The 8546-nt window shown below is 36.7% G+C and overlaps 1 pseudogene; it reads left to right on the top strand.

Annotated features, from left to right (window-relative positions):
* The first annotated feature begins 5455 nt into the window (after positions 1-5455).
* LOC149225738 (uncharacterized) lies at positions 5456-6839 on the top strand (annotated as a pseudogene).
* The last annotated feature ends 1707 nt before the right edge of the window (positions 6840-8546 follow it).

The following is an 8546-nucleotide window of genomic DNA, read 5'->3' on the forward strand; positions in this document are numbered from 1 at the left end:
CGCAATGTCAAAGAAACATCCACTAAAACATTTACCTACCCACCTCCAGTACAAATGGATTTTTGGGCCATTTATAGGCGCCTCCGCAAAAACCTCCACTAGAAGGTCTTCTCCTTGTAGTGATAAGACACATCAATAAGGGAATTTCTCTTTTAGCAAGGTTCTCATACGTCAACACTTTTTCGTGGGCTAGGGTACAACATAAGATATTCACTTTAAGAATCTCGTCTCAGTGTCATATGTGGGAGCATAAGCAAGAACGTAGAGGAGATATGTTTGAAAATAACTGAGATTCAAATCCAAATTTCATTGTGGAGGAGGAGGCACCCCAACCCTAAGCACCCTCATCAATTTTGTGACAATGTTAGGTCCCTATAATACTAGTGATTCCCCATTACTATTGTCATTGTAGCCCTTATTTTTATTGTTGTGCCCCTATTGTCCCCATATTGTTATTAGTGTGCCCCATAGAATCCCACTATTGTTATTGTTGTGCCCTTATATTATTATTGTTATGTCGGCTTTGATTATATTGTGACCCCTTAGGCTCCTATATATAGAAAGGAGGTTTTGTCATTTGTATCATCCAAGAATTATTCATTTGTGTAATGTAAAGGAGGTTGCCCCTCGAAGAGGCTGATTTTGAAGTTGTTGATCTACATTTTCTTCTATTTTGTGAGTTGGTTACATAACAGATAAGGAGCACAACTGACTAGAGTAGAATACCTAACGGGTGAAATATTTTCGAGATTTGGGGGAATAATGCCCAAGTCCCATTCACACTAATCACCATACATGGACCATTTGGAAATTTTAAAGCTAGTGTGTTTGCTAGCCTAATTAAGCTACATTTAGAACAAGAGGAGTGTTTGGATGTTTCTGAGAGGAAGCTTTCCTAAAATTCTTTCATGCCAAATGTTGATTTATTTTCCATTTTTAGGCACCCATGTGAGTAATGATTATAGGATGGGGACTATAGCTGAGAGGAGCCTCTAGATTTGGGACCCTCCTTTTAAGAAAGAGACCTGGTCAAGGTAACAATACCTTTCACCTACCGTGTAATCTTGATGAAGGGCTTGTTTCCGCCAATCATAATTTTATGCTAATAGTCACCATAGGAGTCTCTTGCCAAAGGAAAGATTCATGAATGATGGGTCCTTCACCCCAAGGCCACCATGGGACAAGGGATATCTAACCACAACCCAATTGACCAAATGAAATCATTTGGTGTCTGATCTACCTCCTTGCCATAACAACTTTTTGAGCCCTTGAGCAATGGATTTCCTTACCCCCACATGGGCCAACAATACTAGAAACTGGAATAAAGGTAGTGCCACTAGGCAAGGTTTTGGTTTAGGAGGGAGACATTTTCTTCCAGAGTGCATTATGAATCAGAGAATGGTCAAGATGGGTCGAGATATGGCCAAGTCCAAATCACCAATTAGAACCACTGAAATTTCCTTAATAGAATTCAAGTCCATCAAGTCAAAGGAAGGAGAGAGATATTATATCCTTTCCCTCAAGGGTTCCTTGGCATGATTACCTCCTTGTTTTCCCAATAACGGAAAGTAGTGTTGAAGCCCCCAGCAAAGCAAAATTTAACTCTCATGCTATCTCTTTAGGGATAAACAGAGAGGACGAACAAGCTAATTTGTCTAGATAGGAATTAGGCATATAGACATTTATGATATTATTGGTATTGTTAATAGGAATATGAAGTAAACTTAAAACTAACTACTGGGAGGGGGAAAGTACTTGCATAAGTTGAAATTGAGATGAGGAGGAGGTTATATAGAGGGCCCCCCTAAGATCCCCCTTGAATTTACTGCTTTTGCAGATATTTTATGCCATATTTAATTGATTTTTAGGAGGATGGCTTCTTCCTCCATCTTTGTCTCTTGGAGCAATAGAACTTGAGGCTTTTCCAATTTTATCGAGTCCTTTACTAATGCCAATTTTCCTTCTTTGCCCAAACCTCTACAATTCCAAGAGATGAGTTTCAATGCTTACTTGTGATTTTGGTGGCTCCTCATAAGGGAGGGTCAGATCCACTTTGGTTTCTCATACTTCTAATGCTTTTGTTGTATGTGCCTTTTATGGTGTACTAGGTACCCATCTCCCTAACTCCTTCCGCTCATTCTTCTCCTTGGTCTTTATTGGGCTTCCTTCCCACCTTGATAAATGTACGCTCGTTTTCGAGTCTCAATTAAATTCATCTTTTGAATGTTCATCTTTAAAGTACACACTTAGGAAGGGAATACCTACAAAGTAGTGGTCCTTCGCGGAATGGGGGAGCCCTTCCTCAGCTTTAGATCCACCTAAAATTTGTGAGTGGGTTTTGAGATTTCACCTTAGAGGGAAAATATATGACCTCAATGGAGTAAGTAGGAGAATCTTACAATGGGGCAATATCCTTGGATTTATCTCCTTCTTCTACAGAGACTTCATTGTTTTCAAGGATTTCCATCTAGGTCAAAATTTTGTACCTATTTCCTTGGGCATTTTTGTCGCTTACCTTGCTACTTGAGTGTGTATTTGGTTGGATTTTGCTTTGAAGAGGTTGGATCTTGTAGAGCCATAGGATTTGGGTGAGAAGGTCTAGGGGACTTCTTTCCTTGCATTAAACCTTTTCCTTTTGGGTTGTTACCAATGTTCTTTCTCCTCCACCTATTTTGTCCTTATGAACCATGTAACAAATATTCATTGTTCTTATTTTTAAGATAAAATTATTTTTGTTGATATAAGAGAGATTGATCAATAAATTATTGAATATGAAAATGATGATAAAATAACCCTTGTGATGATTTACTTATAGCATTAATTGGTCAAGAGGCGAAGAGGTACATGACCCTTTACTTTTCATTAATCAATTAACTAATTATTATTTATTATCATTATTATATTTATAACATTGTTGCCTTCTTAAGAATTGTTTTGTCCTCAAAGCATCACAAATAGGATTTTCTCTAGTTAGGCATATTTCCATGGTGAAATGAAGTTTATCTATTTTTATGGGTTTGACTTCATTTGCAATTTGAGTGTTGGTGAGGTTTTTTTGTATTGTAGGGTTGCTTTCTTTTTTTCTTAAAGACTAGATCCTCTCCTTTCTGATATGTGGTGGAATGTATTTTGCAATCGGTGGTTGTAAATGGTATTTTAGAGTAATTTATCTTTCTTTGAAGTTTTTTGTCTTCGTTTCTGTTTGGCTAGGCACATGAGATTGAGGCTAGTGATGTTTTTTGTGGTGTACTGTCATGGTCTAAATCTATGTTGTATGCTATAGTGATTTCATCATCTAGCTTCTATACCTATACTTGCTTTCCAACCACAATTGTATTGTAGTGTAATGACATGCCTTCACATCTATGTCCCAGTATCCATTTTTTCCACACTTACAGCTATTGTTTTTCTTATTTTCTCTCTCTCTTTGATTTAGCTAAATGTGTCTGAGTCCTTTTTTGCTTCGCACGTATATAGTTTCTTATTGTTGCATATGTGCCCTAGTGTCACCACGATATCTATAATTGTTTACCCCTTTCTCATCTAAGTCCTGATGCCAATTTTCATTTTCTCTAGTAAATGATGGCATATTTAGAATCCTCAATACTTTTAGGGTTTCGTAGTTTTATTACACTTCATACATAATCCTTCAATCCACATATGTACTTTTTAGCAATTGCTTATCTATGAATTTGTTTTGTTTTGTGGCTAAAACTTCCCATTTGTGTGTGTAGCTATTCATGTTTCCTTTTAGTTTAAGTTGAATGAATTTGTTGTATAGTTCATAATCTTCCTCGCCTTGCAACCTTTTTACTAGGGCAATTGTGAAACTTTTCCAATGAAGAGAATGAGTGTCACATTTTCTAATACACCATATAAACCAATTTAAGCTTCCCCTTCTAAGTTATTGGTGGAAATCATTATTTTTTCTCTTTTACCTAATGAGGGGTTTGATTCAAAAAATCCTTTCCATTTTGTTGACCCAGATGATTGCTCCTCTAAAGTCCTTACCATAATATTTTTGTAATTCTTTGATGTTGACCAAGATGATTGGTCCTCTAAAGTCCTTACCATAATATTTTTGTAATTCATTTTTAATTCTTTGATATTCTCTATCAGAGCTCTTGTGTGATATTTACTACCCAATAAAATTACTTCAAGTGCAATTTGATGTCCCTGTTCATTTGTATTTTATGATTCTTGACTTGATGTTGGTTTTCAGTAGGCTAAGAGTTTTGCAATTAATGTGTCTGCCCTCTGGATTAGCTGGTAAATTCTTTTACCGTGGTAGTTAAGTATTCTTGTCATCATTTTTCATTATTAATGTAGTTTGTCATCAATTCTCCTAATTCTCTATCAACTTATCAATTTTGTGTATTTAAGTGTCCTTATCATCATTTTTCATTGTTAATGAAGTTTGTCATCAAGTCTCCTAATCCTCTATCAACTTATCAATTTTGTGTTATTTTCTATTAGTTTATTTATTTTATCCATTAACTTTTTTTATCCTTCTCCCATCTTGGTATGTGCCTTCATAATTTTACTAAGATGATATCTTACACCATTAACCTCATCTCTATAATGATTAACTTATACATGTAACTCGTCATTATTAACCATCTTAGAGTTGGTGTTAGCCTTTTTCCTTACATACCCTACTTTTGAAACCATCTTAGAGTTGGTGTTAGCCTTTTTCCTTACATACCCTACTTTTTAAATTATATTAAATTATACATCACTTTTTATATATTTTTAAATTTCCATTTCAAAATTGAAAGACACAAGAATTACATCTATGAATCATCACAAGTTTATAAGTCTTTATATACAACACAAAAAAATGTGTATGATATATGGAAATATGTGGTGGACCGGTTTTTAAGAATTGGCTTCTAAGTTTATTACATGATAGGGATAATGTTGGGTATGTGTTATATTCTTTGCACGACTATTCCTATGTATTGTATTGAATTGTTTTTTATATCCATTTCTAATAGTTTTCAACCAATAGTTTTTTCTAAAAATAATTTCGCAGAACATAATGGTTTTGCCTATAATTTTATAACTTCAATTAAAGATATATATCCAAAACCATATCATGACTTTTTTTAATCAAGAATTCTTAACCCTATCATGATTTTTTATTTTTTTTTAAATGAAAAATTCTTTATAAAATAAATTCATGTGTCATCATTCTATCCCAAACAAATAACTATCTAAGCCAAAACATAATGTAAGCCCGAGCATTAAATGTATACCAAAACAAAATTAAATCAAACCGCTTGGCACAACAGACCACAACTCATTTCATCACACTGCTTTCCTTCACCTCGAGTGGCATTTTAGCATAGAACCGTCGATCAACCAAGCCAACTAAAAATACCTCGGGTATTTACCATGGTAGAATTAACTGGACAACCTCAGCAAGAGCAATGTGATAGTATTTGTAATCTGCATGCACTTAGCTCCTCAACAGGATTTGGTGCTATACATTTGGAGATCCTTATCTTCTAATCTCTTTGGCAAGACTTTGAGAATTGATCAAATTCATGGCTTGGCAGATGCAATTAATTATGAGCATAATTGTGAGGCGCTAATGCTTCTTTAGAAAGAAGGTTTGAAAAAGAAGAATCCTACAACGCTTGTTGTCACCACTTTTTTTAAAGCAGGTCAAGATATTTATTGGCATACAGAGAATAATTTGAGAAATGATGCAGAAGAGGATTTGGATGAAATTTTACGAAAATATTTCTTTGACAATTCTCAGAAAAGAGCCATTGCCTTAGGATTAAATAGACAATGAGCAATGTTGGTCATTCAAGGTACCCCAGGTACATGAAAGACAATTGTTCCTACTCAATATTTAATTCGTATAGTTGTCAGAAAAGTTGAAAGAGTGCTGGTGACAGTACCTTCAAATGTTGTAGATAACATGGTGGAAAGACTTGTTGATATGGGGTTGAATACTATGCGAGTTGGAAAGCTTATGCGTATGTCTCCAGCAGTTGCTTCCAAATCTTTCGGAAGTATTGTTGAAAATAGGCTTGCTCATTTTCAGAGGGAGTTTGCTCGTAAAAGAGATGGTTTAAGGAATGGCCTACGATATTGTTTGAAAGATGATTCTTTGGTTGCTAGTATTCGGAAACTACTCAAGCAACTTGGGAAGACACTGAAATGAAAAAGAGGAAACAGTAAATGAAATACTATCAAATTTTCAGGTTATTCTTTGTACTATTGTTGCAGATGACAATTGCCAATTAACTCTTGTGATTCTATCCAGACAAGCCATGGAAGGAAGACTTGGGCTCTCTTTGCTGGAACATGCGACAAAATTATATGCAGGTGGCTTTAGTCATATGCTATTAGTTCAATACAGGAATGATGCATTTGCAAGTTGGGATTCAAAATAGATGTATAGAGGCTCTTTGCAGTCTTCCCCTGTTGCAGTATTAAGGCCACTTGAATAACTCACTGCCCTTTGCTTTTGTTGGACACACACATGCCTTATATGGTAGTCTATCACTTGGCTGCGAGGAGCATTTGGATCCTATAGGCACAGTTTCCTTTTATAATGAGGGGGAAGTATATATCGTCGTGCACGTGCAACATGTGAGATCTCTTATTTTTGTTGGAGTGATACCCATGGACATTGTTGTGTAGTCCCTTTATATAGCTCAAGTCCAACTCTTGTGTGAACAGCTTGATCAAATACCAGAAGCTACAGGAATGTAGGTTGTAAGCATGGACAACTGCCAAGGTCGTGAGGCGCTGATGCTATTGTCATAACAATGGTTAGGTCAAGTATATCTTATGGTGTTGTTGCTATTGTTTTCTGTTGAGATTTTCTGTTTGGAGTAAAATAGGAAAAAATCTCTGTAGGTGACAACAATAGAAATTCAGTTCCTAGATTAGCTCCAAGTTGTTGGGAGATGATTAATGCCTCTTATATTTGATGTGAGTGAGTTAATGAGGTTGTTAGATTCTCTTTGCTATATAACAGGCAACCATTCAGATTGTTTGCTATGAGGGTGAGAGTTTTGTGAGGATTTTTCATTATGTAATCTCCTATTTGATTAATAAGATTGCTGATGCCTATGTTGTGTGGACGTAGCCCAGATTGGTTGGGTGAACCACATTAAATTCTTGTGTTTTTATGTGCATGATTGATCTGCTGCGTATTTTGTTTAATTTAGCTGAGCATCTGATCTCCAACAAGTGGTATCAGAGCGCGTTGGAGGAGCGGCACAGTTGGAGGTGGAGCGCAAAGAGGTGCTGGTGCGTGTTGGACTACAGTCTTACCTGCGTGCTGTTGCGTGGAGGAGTGGCACGAAACCAGCGTGTTGTTGCGTGGAGGAATGGCACAAAACCGGCGCTGAGGGATATTACCTGCGTGCGTGGTCTAGGCGCTGGAGGGAGCTGTGTATAGCGTGCGTGGAGGTATAATCAGTTCATTGATGTGCATGCGTGGAGGCGCCCTGTTGGGTTTGCAATGAGCAGAGCGAGATGTGTTTAAAGGAATGCGCAGAGATTACCATACACACGGGCCTGATCCGGTATATTGATGTTTATACGGTATGTATATCTGGTGCATAAAGTTTTATGTGCTGTGATAGATATATACCTGGTGTGTTTTATTTAATAAAACAAAGGGTGTGATTACCAACGTAAAGTTACCTGTCTCATTCTGAATTGGTTTTCGAATGGAAAGTGTATCCGGTGGCCCATGAATCCACACAGAACCGTAATTTTTTTTTTTTTTAAATTGCAAAACGAAATTGTTAAAGCTGTAATCTGGTTATGTGTGGTTTCGGAATCGTTGTGCTGTGTAATGTCATCCTTTCCGTGAGAGCACTCCGTGGACAGGGAGAGATAAAACAAGCACTCAGTTCTGCGAAACTATTTGTGGCGAAAACGTAAATAAAACATTGGTTTATTGGTGTCCAAGCTCAGTTCTGCGAAACTAATTGCCCGAAACATTTGAGAGAGTAATTCATTGGTGGATGCTCAGTACCGAAAGCACTTCTGTTGTTAATCGGGTTTGTTTGTTTTTTTTTTTTTTAATGCTGGCGCGGAGGTATTATTTTGCCTGAAAGGGATGTATTACTCTTGAGTTTGATACTCAGTTTATATACTGTAATTTTGCACAGCAATAAGGCAGTTTTTTTTTGTTGTGTAAAAACAAAGGCATAGGCAGTTTGTTTTTTAAATTGCTGGTATTTAAACGTTGGTTTTGGAGATTATTGTGTTTTTTGTTGATACAAATGGCGAAAACTCAAAGTGCCCGGTTCGAAATCGAGAAGTTTAATGGCAAAAATAATTTCGAGATCTGGAAGGTAAAAATGCATGATCTGCTGGTACAGCAGGGCATGGCAAAGGCATTGTTGGGCAACTCCAAACTGCCTTCCCCTGTGACAGATGATGAGTGGAATGAATTGGATGGCAGAGCCTTGAGCGGAATTCGGTTGTGTTTGGCTGATGATGTTTTATTTAACATCGTGTCAGAGAAGACTGCAGCTGGTTTGTGGACGAAGTTGGAGAAGCTGTAT

The sequence above is a fragment of the Pinus tabuliformis genome, chromosome J (genome assembly GCF_031772625.1).
Source record: "Pinus tabuliformis cultivar Carrire ecotype Pingquan chromosome J, CPIR1, whole genome shotgun sequence".
Taxonomy (NCBI): Eukaryota; Viridiplantae; Streptophyta; class Pinopsida; order Pinales; family Pinaceae; genus Pinus; species Pinus tabuliformis.